The following is a 15,150-nucleotide window of genomic DNA, read 5'->3' on the forward strand; positions in this document are numbered from 1 at the left end:
TACTGCCATTTACTCAAAGAAGAAATTTTCCCTTTCAGATGATGTAATGATCTGACAGAGAAAAAAAAATATATACTGTATATAATTATAAACTCCCGCATGAAAAGCTAGTTTCTCAGATGGAGAAATACCACAAGCAGTCAGTAATCTGCAGAGAGCGGAGAACACTCTGTAACTATTGCAACATCGATCATAGAAACACTGACACCATAGCAGTGAAACAGGGATTTCGATTTCCCTGAAATGAAGAGTGCTAATCATAAAACAAAAATGATCAAGCGTCTTAATACACATTCAAGTTAGTGGAGCAGCAGTGAAAGCAGTTTTATGATAAAAATAAACTACCTCTGTCCAAATAGGAACATGTGAGGTTTTGAGTATGCCTCACTTGTCATATATCATAATATGAACAAGGCACTTCGAGCGACAAAAAAAGAAAAAAAAAAAAAAAATAAGACTCATCTTAGTACTTTTTGAAATTTCAAAGCTCATCGAACAAATAATTATAACTGCTCGAATGGACTATGCTTTAAAAAATCATAAAAAAAAGTTTAGAAATCAATTTCCACAGAGCTAATTTTTAGAGAAAAACTGTTTTTAGAGAAAGTAGTCTTCTCATGATAATTTTTCTGTTTAAGGTTTTGCGTTTTTAGTGTTTATTCCAAAAAAATAATAATAAATAAAATAAAAATAGATCTACCCTCATCTGTCCATCCCCTCTAAAATGTGTTTAATTCTTTTCTTAAATTTATTCAAACTACCCACTTTCACAACACTGCATTTTTTCACAACAAAAGATTTTCAAACTCACAGCGTCAAGAAATTATGCATGCCTTTGTGCAATGGCGAAAAGGAAAGGAATATGCAAGGATTATTATTTTTTTATTAGCCATATGGTGCAAGGAAGCGCCTGAGGCTTATGCTGCACCAAAAAAAAAAAAAAAAAAAAAATCCAGCTGAGGAGCCTAGGTGTGTCAAGCCCATACCCACCAGATGTGAGCCCCTGAGGTCAAGAAACAGTCTTTTCACGCTATAAGTTCGTGATATTATTTCAAACTCCTGAAGAAAACAAAATTGTCTGAAAGACAATTACCGGAAGAACAGCTGACTGGCGGTAAGCAAAAAGGAAAAGGAAAGTTTCAGCTTCCACGAACCCCCCTAATCCGACATGCTAGCTTCTTCGTTGTCACTACTGACGTAGATTTTTCCACTTATAGAATTTCCTCGACGCCTGCCAACTTCGAAAACTTCTGCCCGGTTCCCCACTTCCTTTCCTTCGTGAAAGGGATCGAGAAATTGCCTCTTTTTGTTCCGGCTCAAAGGGCATCCGTCCCCAGAACAAATCACTCCACGTAGGAGATCGTGAGGCAGATGGCTGTTCCTCGACGAGCTTTCACTTAGGTCCTCCTAAGCACTGAGAAGTACGGCACATATCCGTTCTTGGTCACATAAAAGGGCAAGTTGCCTCCCACCCCGACCATAACAACGGGATAAGCGGGAAGATTTTTTTTTTTTTTTTTTTCACAGCTCCAAACTCTGACTGCTTCGGCCGAAACACCGTTGTCTCTTCTTTCTTTTTTCCTTCTCTTATTTATTTATCTCTCTTTTTTTATCTATTCTTTTTTCGTTTAATTTTAATTTTTCGGCCAAGCGCGGGGCCCAATCGCCCGGCTCTGGACATAACGAACAATAACCAATCGTAAGTAGGTAATCGTTTACTTTAGCGTCGCGCCGTGACAGTGCTATACAAACTTGACATCGCAGAAGTTGCTACATGTGACTGAACTTAAGATTCAAACCTGTTATTCTGACGAATCATGCGTGTGTGTCTGCTTGAATTTTAAACATAACCACTAGAAAAATTTTCGGAAGGTAAGGATTGGTGAAGTCCGTATTTTTTTTTTTTTCCTTCTTTTTTTTGGCTAATGCTATACGGTATATGCTTTGCTTTCTTGCGCCATTTATCACCACTAATAGAAGTTCCAACCCGTGACTGAACCAGTGATTCCATCCTGTTATTTTGACAGAGCATGCGTGTCGCTCACTGCTCCATGCTTTACGAAGTATTTTCAATACAGAAAGAAATAAAAATAGTTATATAAAAGGATAAGAGATTACCTCAATCTTTTTTTATCAATCAGCAAATCAGTTATTTTTTATACACTTTTAAATTTTTTTATTTCTATTTGTCTGCTTGGAATTTAAACTTTCCATTCGGATCTCTTGCAGGTGTCCGATGGAATGTAAGAAAGAATTACATTTCTCTTTTTTTTTTTTTGTAAATACTCTTAGCATCGTTAATTTTAAATTTCTGCTCTTACGGGATAGGTATCCTGGTCGGTGTTATTATATTATTATTATCATCTATATGGTGCAAGGAAGCCGAAGCTTTTGCTGCACAAGCAAAAAAAAAAAAAAAAATATCCCGATTTACCCAGAGAGAGAAGTAGAAGGGAATCACCAAGAAAGAGAAGAATAATGATATCCGGCTTAGGACTCTGGGTGTGCCAAGCCCATACTCACCAGATGTGAGCCCCTGGGGTTAGATATAAGATAAGATTTTAGGGCTACTTTTTGTCCCCAAATTTAGTGGCTGGTGCCCGCCACTGAAATGTGTCTGTAAGCATAAAAATATTAGGGAATCACTGTTTTAGGTTCCTTCCGGTATTTTTAAAGTGCTGTACATATATTCTTTTTTCCTGTTGGACAACGGAGGGGTTTAATTTTGACATACCTGCGAACATTGCCATTGCAGCATGCGAAAGTTTTCTGTACAGTATCTGGATTTCTAAACCAAGGAAGAAGAATACAGCTGAAGCCAGAAACTGTCGATGACATGTTTGTGCACAGCAACTTACTAAAAATTTATATAATTATGTCATTTTTCTAAATTATATAAACAAAAAATATTATTTCTTTATTTTTATTTATTATATACAATGCAATAAAATTTTAAACCTACACGCAAACAGAATGTTGCAAGCCCGTGTTGCTTATTTTTATTTAGGTTTAAGCTATTTGTCGTCTGGACCTCATATTTAGGCCGAAATTTTTGAGTTTGATGTTAAAATTGAACTAAAGTTAGAATTTAAGATTACTAAATTTAAATTTTGCCTAATCAAGTTTTTTTGGTTTTTTTTTTTTTTTTCTTTTTCAATGGGAAAGTTATTTTCCGTCCTCGGTTTAGTCTAAAAACATCATCTGTGTACATCTGGAACGAACATAAACCGATTTTTTTTTTTTTGAAAAACAAAAAAAAAAAAACGATGGCTTGTACGCAATGGTTGCTTTTTCATAGGCGCTTTTGCTAGTATTGAACAGCTAGCTGTACAAGGGCCGCTATGTGTCGCGTCTACTCTTGCCAGTAATAACGAAAAATATATACAGTATATAAGAAATAACATTCACGGGGATTATTCTAAAAAAATTGTGGTGAAAAGTAGCAATTTTATAATATAGAAATTTAAGGAGAAAGCAAATGCATAATAATAAATTCATTATCAGGAAATAAAAACCGGAATAAACGAAACTGGAATAGATACTTCGGTGCTTAACTTTGCGATTTGGACCATTTGTCATCAAAAATCATTTATTAGTAACGTTCAGCAACACTGTACAGTATATGGCTGCTGCTATATTTAATCTTAAAACAAAAGAGCAAAACACACCACAAAAATAATTTACAACATTCTGCGTTGTTTGTAAGAAAGAGTGGTACTTGAAGTAATAATTTAAACGATACAGGCAGTATGTGGTTGCCTGTGAACTGCCACGTTCTAGCCCGTCCACTGGGAATGAGTACCTCGCAGTACACAATTGTATCAATTATGCAGACGAATTGGCCAGAAAAATCCAGAATACGCTCGAAGCGCGGCGGAACCATGAAATTTACATCTCACACTGTTGGCCGAGCCACATAAAGTGACCGAAGAGTGCAGCGAAATTCATTAGAAATACAACTCCTTGCTGTTTATTCACAAGCACATTTTCAAAATTGTATTTTCTTACAGAGATCCTCAGAGACCTAGTGGTTAGTACAGTTGGTATAATCACAGTCCTCCCTACATTAACGGGATTCGAACTCAGTTCTTTTCCGCCAAGTCTACCCTCGGCGGAAAAGAACTGAGTTCGAATCCTGTCAATGAAGCAAACTCGTGTTTTTCATCCAGAAAACAGCAAATCGACTAAGAACACGTGATTTGTAGACATATTACATACGGCGCCACAAAAAGCATTCATAAAAATTCCTCACAAAGTAAAAAAAGATTCATAAAAATCCCTCATGTCATCGATGAGATTCGAACTGAGGTCTTTTCCACGGTGTGGGAAGGACGGCGATTCTACCAATTTTGCTACACATAAGATCGTGCAAAGGTACTTGGGGGCCTTGATGCAAAAGGGATTACGGGGCCTCCTTTCTTTATGTTGAGACTCGGTCTGCGCGGTAGCACAATGGCATCGTCACCGGGTGGAAAAAGCCGGGTTCGAATCCCGTCGATGACGCGAGGAACTTTAATAGGCTTTTTTCACTCCTGGGTGAAACTGGTTTTCTCCCAGAAACTTGGATTTTTCGTCCAACCAAACAGACAAATCGATCATTGAACACGCAATTAACAGACATTAGATACAGCACGGCAGATGAATTTAATTATTCCGGTGGCCTAAAAATAATATATATATATATATATTTTTTTTTATGTTGAGACTCTGTGCAGTAGCACAGTGGTATCGTCACCGAGTGAAAAAGGCCCGGGTTCGAATACCATCGTGACCCCAGGAACTTTAATGAGCTTTTTTCACTCCGTGACTGAGTTAGTCGGTCTCAGGCGTAGAAGCAAGGTTCCCCCCCCCCCCAGAAACTGGGGTTTTTTTCGCCCAGCAAAACAGGCAAATCGACCAGAGAACATAGGCAATTTACAGATAAAATAAATATATGGGTAAATGAAATCATTTACGGGTGACCCTAATATCGTAATTTATGTTGAGACTTTGATGGCTCCCCTAGATCGGCCCTGCTGCAGCGCATGCAATGTAATCGCCATCTGCACGGCCTTGGTTACACACGAGGGCGTTCCTATTGCGCCTAAAACCCTACAACAACCAACCAATAACTAAACATCCACAGCAGCTACAAATACCACATACAACAGTTACATGTGTAATTGTTGGTCGTATATAAACCTTGCGATAAAAAAAATGAATCCTTTGATCTGTCAAAAAAAAAAGAAAAAAGTGTCATATCATTAGCATTAACATTAGTAGTGGCATATGATGCACGAAAGCAAGCTTATACAGTATCAGCCAAAAAAAAAAAAATCGCTAATCATTTCACCTATCCATTCCTTCTGAACGTTTGTCTAGTTTTCTTTGAATTTATTTAAGCTATCGACTTACACATACACAATAACAGTTGGAAGTTTATTCCAGCAATCAACCACTCGCTGGCTAAAGACAAATTTCCGTACATCTATTCTGCAAACGTCTTTCTTTAATTTGAATTTATACCCCCCCCCCAAGTGTGTAATCTGAGCAAAAGGAAGAATCCCATCAGCACTGAGCTTGCTTGTTCAAACTGTTCAAGGTCTTGTACACCTCAATCAGATCACTTTGCAGGTGCCTACACGCAATTTGCAGAACTTAAGACTTTCTTGATAAGAGCACTTGCTCGTTCCCCTCACCAATCTTGTTGCCCTTCTTTCCAGCAGCTCGACATCCTCTCAGAAATGAGGCCTCCAGACCAACATGCAGTAATTAAGATGTGACCTGACCATTGTGTTATACAAAGGGAATCACCTCCTTACCCTTGCTAGCAAATCCCCAGGGGCTCATAATAATAATAAAACCCCATGAGCTGTCCTGGTAGTCTGTATGCAGTGCTCAGAGAATTTCATATCTGACTGCACAATTATCCCTAGTTCTTTTTCATTTTCCACCATATTAAGTGTAGTGTCACTCAGTTGGTATGTTACTCTGGGGTTACTCTCTTCATATGCAGTACTTTCTATTTGTCAGTGTTCATATTCAGGTTGCTGTGGTTCAGTTTGTGCGTAAGCTGATGAAAGTGGACAAGCGAGTGAGTGAAAGTCGTAATCGAAACTATATTGTAACCTGAAACCGAAACTGGCCTAAACCTGCGGAATATTCCATATCGATCTGACTTTTTCATCTCGAGTAATAGTTGCACACTGTTTCTTACATGTACATATTGTGTGGATGACAAATTATGATGAATGAAATGGGAAGATTTTTTTTTATTACCTGATGCTGTATAAGCTTGTTTTCTCCCTTGCATCTTATGCCTCTACTGCTGCCAATAGATTTATCTCTTGTATGAGTAATTACCAATTTTGCTGTTCTAATATTTAAAAAATTGTGTGTATGCAGAGCACGCATAGCGGAAGTTAAGTGAAACTTCTTTTGAAACGTTTAGTTCAATGTTACAGTGGTTTATTATTTTACAAGTTTATTACAAAGTTTTTAGTATTTTTTACAGATCTCTCCTTTGTAGTCAAAGAAGTGGTTTCGGTGGTCGCATTGCACGTATATGTGCTCTATACGCCTTACAACGCTCACTATTAGTCTCCGGCATATTGAATTATAATTTTTTATGAAATATTTTGTTTTTTAAATTTTTAAAATCGGACTGCTAGAAGCTGAGATATAGCGATTTAAAACGTAAACGCGACACGCGTGCGAGTTACACCGTGGCCGCGTTGTAAGGGTAATGATTGAGTCATACGTCGCTCATGTTTGGTACCCAGTGGTACAATGGTGGGAGGCGACGAATCATTTCGTGTTGCATTTTTCGTTGCGATTTTTTGTCAATCTACGGACGCAGGTTACTCCCATGTGAAAACTGCTTGGGGTGCACCTAAAGAAGCTTCACTTCAAAAAAGGAATCAGTCTGCCCTTGAGAAAACGAAGAAAATCACACAACCACATGTTAAAGAAATCCTGTTTGGATATTGATCAAAGATATTTTAAGCATCAAATAATTATACTTTCACATGGTCGGACAGATTTTCAATAAATATAGTTTTCACTCAAATCTGCTCAATTTACAATTATTATTAAAATCAGTTTATTTCTCCAAGAAACCTTGGGTCACCCCGGGTCAGCACTGTGCCAGAAGGGTGTGAATATTTACAAACTAAGATGGGAGAAACAAATGTACAAGGGTATATGCCTGCTCGATCCTAGAAAATTGCAGGATTAAATATTCAATTGCATGTGGACAATTAAATATACTTTGCATGAAGACAAGTAAAAAAGAAAAAGAAGAAAAAAGCAGTCATGTCCAGGAAACAGGTGACCATCATAGTTTCATTATCTTGTAGCAGTTCTTGAGGATTTCGTTCTTGTACAGCTTGTTTTCACAGAACCTATCAGGGTGTATCCTAAATTTATTGAAGAGCTGAAGACAATTGGCTGGAAACATGTCCCTCAGGGAATCGGTGCTTGACAGCTTAGTTTGCAGAGGGAGACAGGAGTTGGGGTGCTCCCTTCTTGCCTTCTTTGAGCCAGAGATTAATGTGGATACCAATGGAACATGAGTTTGCCCCGTTATAAGCCGTGCAAGTATGAGGACATTTTGTTATGATGATATGTCTCCAGGGAGTGGTGCCCATATTTGCTTTTAGGATCAATCTGGAGATAGTGAGAGGGTGGCCTACTACCCTGTTCATCCATCTAAGCAACCAGTACTCTAAACTGACTACTTGTTAAGGTATGAGGCAGGGTCAGATGACCAAATTTCTGATGCATAAATGGCATAGTGTTTACAGTAAGGCGCCACCTGTGTCTCCCACAACTTCACCATCTGTACTCTTGTGAAGTATACAGGACTCTGCAAATGCCAGAAATGTGTGTGTGGCATGTATGTGTATAGTATTGTCTTGGGTTCTGTTGTTTCTCTGGCTTCTTGGCTGCAGGGCCCCTAATGGGACCGTACGTTGCCCGCCACCACCACTAGGAGGTGAACCAGGCTGCCCATCATACTCTGGCTGGCCACTGTCAGGAAGCTCAAGTGACCCTGGCAGAGGCCACAAAAAAAAAAAAAAAAAAATTGTTGAAGAGGAGGTTCACCACCACTAGGAGGTGAACCAGGCTGTCCATCATACTCTGGCTGGCCTCTGCCAGGGTCGCTTGAGCTTTCTGAGAGAGGCCACAAAAAAAAAAAAAAAAAAAATTGTTGAAGAGAGTTCACAGGGAATAAGAGAGGAGGTGGTCAGACTGTGGGGTGAAAGAAAGTTAGAGTAATAGTGAAAACAGTCCACCATGGATTTAGGCGAAGTAGGGGTAGGGAAGGGGATTAAAAGTCTCAGGAGCAGGTGACCCTGTGTATTGATCTAGCACCCAGTTGAGGGTCAGCAGTGATCCCATACCCTAATTTGGGTGCCAGCATTAATCCTACCCATAAAGGGTTTGATGCATAGAAGGATCAGAGTAATACACCTCAGGATGTGCCGAACAAGCAGCGCTGACTGGTGCACACCAACGAGTTCCTGACGCACTGCCCAAAGCGCCGCATACGTCTTCTGCCTCATCCTAATAAAGTGAGGCTGAAAGGTGAGCCCAACATCCCAGGTGAGACCAAGTGCAGTGTAAAGTGTATTTGTGTCTGACGGCACTAGGGGTTTACCGCATCTTCGCGTTGCGTTAATTGTGGGTGTAACAGTTCACTGCAAAGGCCAGAGATTTAAGTGTATGGATTTTGTAAGTGTAGTGTTATGTATTGTTTTTCCTGGTCATTTAGCCGCTAGACCCCTGCTGGGGCCCAATATTGCCCATACCAGGCCCCGTGGAGGCAGCAGATCAGCAGTTGAAATTTTTATTCTGGCAAGCCCTGCCACCTAGTTTCCTGAGATTTCAGTGGCTAGGGCCTTTAAAAAAAAAAAAAAAAAAAAAAAAAAACTATCATACCAGTGAGTGCTAGAATTGGAAACGCCAAATGTTTATAAACGCGATTTAATTTAGACGTAATTTTGAGCTTTTGTGGGGCGTATGCTAGCTATAGGTAGAGTAGGGCAGTGAAAGGTAGAAGTGTGGGGACGATAGAGAAGGCGACCCTAATTTTCTGTCTTATTAGGTGACCCTAATAAGACAGAAAACTGTCTCCCCCCGCTAGGGAAGAGGTTTTAAAGAGGTGAGCCAAGTCACGGTGCCTAGCTCAGATCACCTACATGCGCCAGGGCATGATTGCCATCATAATGTTGTGTCATTGATCATGAATTCAGTGGTGTTTCTATTCCGTTTGTTCATTTCAATGGTTGCACATTTCCCGGTCTGGAAGTATGGTAAGATTCAAGTGTTGGAATTTCTCAGCTTGTTTTAGGGGTGTACGCAGTTGGTTCTGATAGAGTAGGGGGAGACTGAAGGCTGGGGTGAAAAGATTGAAGAATGTGGCTAATAGTGAAGACATCCCCAGGAATGTCAGTGGGGACAAGCCCCTCCAGGAGATGAGGATGGAATGGAGGGGGGGGAACAGAGGAACTATCTCCCCCCTGCTGAGGAAAGGGTTAATGAGGTGAGCCTGGTTAGGGCACCTGGCTCAGATTGCCTGAAGGCACTGTGGTAATATTGCCAATGGTCATGTATCCAGTGAGAGTTCTTATTCAAGTTGTCCATTTCACTGGAAAATTATTTTTGAGATGGAGTCCCCATTCAGTATTTCTTCCAGGTTGGTAATAGTCAGCAGACTCCAGGTTGGTAATAGTCAGCAGCCTTAACCAGTTGTGGTTCCAGGCTTTATTATCTTCTTACTCCAGGGTAATATTAATTCCTCATTTAAGTTTGGATGAATTTGGTTTTTGCCACGTTCAGGTGTAGTCATATATGGCTCAAAGGGTTCTTTGTGCAAACAAGTCCTGGGCGTAGCGTGAGAATGCCTTGTATTTGTCTTCTGTATCTAGGATGTGCGATTCCTGTTCTCTAGAGTAGTGTAGTCTGGTGATTAGCAGGCAGCAGAGGTCCTCATAATGTTCGCAATGATAGATTAGGTGCTACCAGGTCTCCGCCCCCCCCACAGGAGCAGAGAGGGCTATCCGCTAATCCAAAGGTTGATAATTTGGCGTTGAAGGGGCCATGATCCGTTAACAAGAAGGTTATGTTGAGTCCATGCGAGAGCCAGAGGGGGAACCTGTGATACACCCCGTCAATGTATGGGAAGAATTTTTTAGTAATTTCTTCCTTGGTAGTTCCCATCGACTTTGCCATACCTGCTGCAGGTGTTGAATTACTCTTTGTATCTCTATCCTGTGATTATTAATTGGATCGGTGGTGTGCCTATGAAAGTTGTTGGGAGTCCTTTAGCCAAATATTGGAGCATGGCGGTTCTGATTGCCTCCAGGTCCAGCGGGAGGGCTCCCGCGAGAACCTGAAGGGCGAGCGTACTCACCGTACGGCAGGCACGAGTGATGGCGAATAGTATGATTCTTTGTATGGAATCTAGGGTTCTTTGGTTGACTGCAGTTGTGACTTTGTGATACCAAGCAGGCGAAGCGTAGGTTATGACGGTATGAAGATTGGCCAAGGTCAGTGTAAGTGTAAGTGTAAGTGTAAGTGTTTTCAGTGTCAAACGGCACCAGGGGTTTCCCCCATCTCCGCGTTGCTTTTATTGTGGGTGTACCAGTTCACTGGGAAGGCCAGAGATTTAAAAGTGTATGGATTATGGAAGTGTGGTGTTTTGTACCGTTGTTCCTCTGGCCATTTAGCCGCTGGACCTCTTCTGAGGCCCAACGTTGTCCCACTTACGCCCCGTGGAGGCAGACCAGGTACCCGATAGTCTTTAGTTCACTCTGGCAGGTCCTGCCACCTAATTTCCTGAGATTTCAGTGGCTAGGACCTTAAAAAAAAAAAAAAAAAAAAAAAAAATTTTTTTTTTTTTTACACATATATGTATAGATATATGTGTGATATCTCTCGATTGCGTAGGGTGATGTCGCTTGAATAGGGATAGACCGAAATATGGGCGTCAGTTAATTTGGATTCATTGAATTTATGTGTGTGGGGGAATTCGCTTGTGTAAAGATAGAGAAGGGGGAGAGAATGAAGACTGGGGGGTTAAAGGAGGAAGGATAAGGCCAATAGAGTAGGAGGCCTCAATTTGGTGTCAGCAGGGCATGCCCATGCCCTGCCAGAAGGAAGAATGGGGGTGGCGTGGAGGAGAGGAAACAGTATGACCGTCTCCTCCCCCCTGCCGGGATGGGATAGAAAGGGCCGGACAAGGGAGCCGGCACAGGTCGCCAATATGGCGTGTGTGCAGCCTGGCTGCAGAGTGGTGGCTAGGCCAGCAGGTTCAGGACAGCATCATAACACTGGCCCCACCAGGAGGTACATACAGGGACAAGGTCCCTACCGACTTGTTCAGAGATCGGTTGAATGCCGGCGTTGGTCATGGGATCAAGGTCTCATCCAGTTTGGTCGTGGTCATGGTCCTTCTATTTCCATTTTGGGTGGTCATTCTTGGTATGTGGTCACTTTCACTGTTTGTTCTGTTATCTGGGCGTCGATGCAGTGTTGTCACTCCTGCATATGGTGATTGTCACATTCTAGGGTAGTTCGTTGGGTAAATTACATGCGCTGTCGGTCCAGTTGACAGGGTGTCCGTGTTTGATTGTGATGTTCGTGGGAGCAAAGTCCCGTCCGATATCGTGGTACTTTGAGCTTTTTGGTACAGTTGACAAAGTAATGGCACTCATGAGAGCAGAGTCCCGTCCGATGAGTTGTAGTTGTAGTCAGGTCCTGCATCAAGCCTGGGGAGGTTGGGTCATTGCCCTTAGCCGGGTAAACAGCTCATGTGCAAAGCACGAGAGGGCCTTGTAGTGCTCCTCCTCATGTAATATAAGGTGCTCCCGTTCCTTCGGATTAAAGCGTATCTTTGTGATGAAATGACATCTGATGTCCTCAAAGAGGGGACAATCGTGCATTAGGTGTGACCATGTTTGGTTTTCTCCGCAGTGGCATAATGGGGAATCCCTGATGCCGAAGGTTGACAGCTTGGCATTAAAAGAGCCATGCCCTGTTAGAAGAAAGGTGGTGTAGAGCCCCGGTGAGAACCAGTTTGGCTGTTCGGGATACACTTGGGTAATGTCCGGGATGAACTTCCGGGTTATCTCACCTTTAGTTGAGTCCGCCCATCGGGACTGCCAGGTTTGTTGAAGATATTTGGTTAGTCGTTTCTTTTCTGCGTTGCTGTTGTTGGTCGGGTCTGTGGTGAAGCCAATGCAAGTTACACTGTTCCCTCTTGATAGTTGATATAGCATGCCACAGCGGACAATCTCCAGGTCCAAGGGTAGGAGCCCTACAAGGGCCTGCAGTGCGTGTGAGCTGACCGTGCAGCATGCTCTGGAGACAGTGAGTAAGATGCTGCGCTGTATCGTTTCTAGCTTTCTTTTATTGACTGCGGTGGTTGCTTTTTTAAACCAGATCCCTGCTGCATGGCCAAGGTCAGTATGGGAGGTCACTTTTTGCATTGGCTCCCCACTAACAAAGATTTCGATTTCATTTTTAACTCTCTTCTTGGTCATCGACAGTTGCGCTAATTTGAAAGGGCTCAGATGCAGCCTATTTGTGGCAAGATAATTTTCCAAGCTCAATATCTGCCTAGAAGCTTGTTGGTTGATATCATGAATCAGATGATTATGATCTGAGTTCACGTAGAACTTCAGATCGTCGCCGTAAGAGGCAAAGTTAGGATTCTGAGCTAGGAAAGGCACGCTTCCTTGAGGAATGCCTCTTGAGACATCAGTAGTTACCTGGAAGTCTATCTCGTTCTCATAAAGTGACCAGACGTCCCGGATTATGCGGGACAGTCCTGGATTTAAGTCATTTTTCCCGCATTGCAAACTGTCCCGGATTCGACATGCATCTTCCATACTTATTATTATTATTATTATTATTACCATAAGGTGCGAGGAAGCCTGAGGCTTATGCTTCACCAGCCAAAAAAAAAAACAAACAAAAATCCCGTGTTACCCTGAGAGAGAGAGAGAGAGAGAGAGAGAGAGAGAGAGAGAGAGAGAGAGAGAGAGAAGGGAATCAGCAAGAAAGAGAAGATTGATGATATCCAGCTCAGGACTCTGGGTCTGCCAAGCCCATAGTCACCAGATGTGAGCTCCTGGGGTCACGATAAAATGAAGTTAAGATGCGGATGAAGAAGAAAGTGTGGCTTTTTGACGAGATTTTATATGCTGATGATTAAGATATAAAAATATACTTATGATTCAAAAATAAAAGAATGGAATAACGAAAGAATGTCAACGGATATATATATATAATCTTTATTGTATACAAACGTGGTATATACAATAGACCCTTCACAGCAGCAATGCCAGGGGTTTTACATTACGAGGTGGTTACATTATGAGGTTTTACATTATGATATGAGGTGGGTGGAAATATTTAAGTGCAATTTTGCTAATTATTGTGAAGAATTTTTCGAAGAAATAATGCAAATAATGAAAAATTGTTAAGAAAAATTCACTCCGCGGAAAAATATATTTAATTTCTGTCGTTTTTATTGTTAAAAGAGGTATGTATTATTATTATTATTTCACAGAAATACTTATCTAATATTTCTATTCCATTTCTGTTTATGTATGTAATATAGATATTGCGAAATAAAACAAATATATTTAGTTCAAAGAAGTATATGAATATTTTTTTATAAATAAAAAATTTAAAAAAAATGCGAATATTGGTTTTAGAGGTGGGGGGTTGTAAAATCGATGTCCCGCATTGGAATACAGTACTAAGGATCTGGTCACTTTATGTTCCCACTCAGATCAGGAAGATTAATAGGTTATGTAGGGGATGTTCATGTTCCAAATCAATAAAACCATCATACTAACTTACTGTATTCCAATAATCGCTATATAATAGAGTTAATATTACTTCTCATGACCTGTGATGACTGTTTTCTCAAAGATACAAAACACAAAGATACAATCGAATATAAATTTCAAACATTTTTATACTCTGCCCTAGTGAACATGTAGGTTTATCGTTTTGATAAAATGTGTTGGCGACCATCAGGTTGTGCATTTGACATACTTCTCTTTCAATCGTTACCATAAATGTCACAATTAATAATGATTGCTTTACTACAAATGGTAATGCAATCATTAATTGTGACATTTGCACTGGATCTAAACGTTTCGTAATTATTCCGCTCTCCATTTGGCAATTTAAATAGATTAATTTAACAGGCGGTATTAAAAAATGACACTGACTGCTTCGTTCAATTCTGCAAAGATTTTCCATTAGCATCATCATTTACAATACTGTAATGTGAAAGCTTGTTTGTGGGATATCAAAGTTTCTTCATTTTTTTCTACATCAGCAATCAATCTATTAATAATAAATTTATTTATTTATTTACATCTATACATTGCAATAATTGTCCCGTTAAAAGTTTGTTACACTTGGTATGAAGCAGCAATTGCACTGTAAAATATTTTACAGGAAACATGACATCTGTGAAGTTTTAATAAAGCCAACAACGGGTGTAGTTTTTTTTTAAACTGAAAACGAGCCAACTACACCCGGTATTCCCAGGTGGTCAACCTCCCAATTACTAACCGCGCCTAACGCAGCTTAACGTCAGTGATCGAGCGCCTGCAATGCATTTATTTATGGCTTAGTTTGCGCTGTGTGTCATTTCCGTTGCGATTTTTGTCAATCCATGAACGCAAATTACTCCCATCTGTAAACTGTCTGGAGCGCGTCTAAATAAATTTTACTTCAAAACAGCTAGAGCTTCTTTTTAAGTACCTCACCATTTGTGATTTCCTTTTATATCCTGAATCGAAAACAATTTTCAAATTTAGTCGCTAGATGGCAATACCGTCGCAGTGTAGTGTTTAAATTAAGTGATCTACGGGTTCAGTTTTTTTTTTTTTTTGATTTATAGTATGTATTCCAGTAACCTTTATTATTTAAATTAAGTGACCTACGTGTTCGTTTTTTTTTTTTTTTTTTTTTATCATTTGTACTACTCCAGTAACCTTTATCACCATTATTTATTATGATAGAAATTGAAACTGTTAGACATAAGTTTCAATTTGCTCAGGTAACAGATTTCTCACGGGCCTTGGGCACAGTTAATGTGCCAGAGGCCCAAAGGATCCATTCTACAACTGAATTGCAGCT

This window comes from Mastigoproctus giganteus, chromosome 10 (genome assembly GCF_048544385.1).
Source record: "Mastigoproctus giganteus isolate SK-2022 chromosome 10, ASM4854438v1, whole genome shotgun sequence".
NCBI lineage: Eukaryota > Metazoa > Arthropoda > Arachnida > Uropygi > Thelyphonidae > Mastigoproctus > Mastigoproctus giganteus.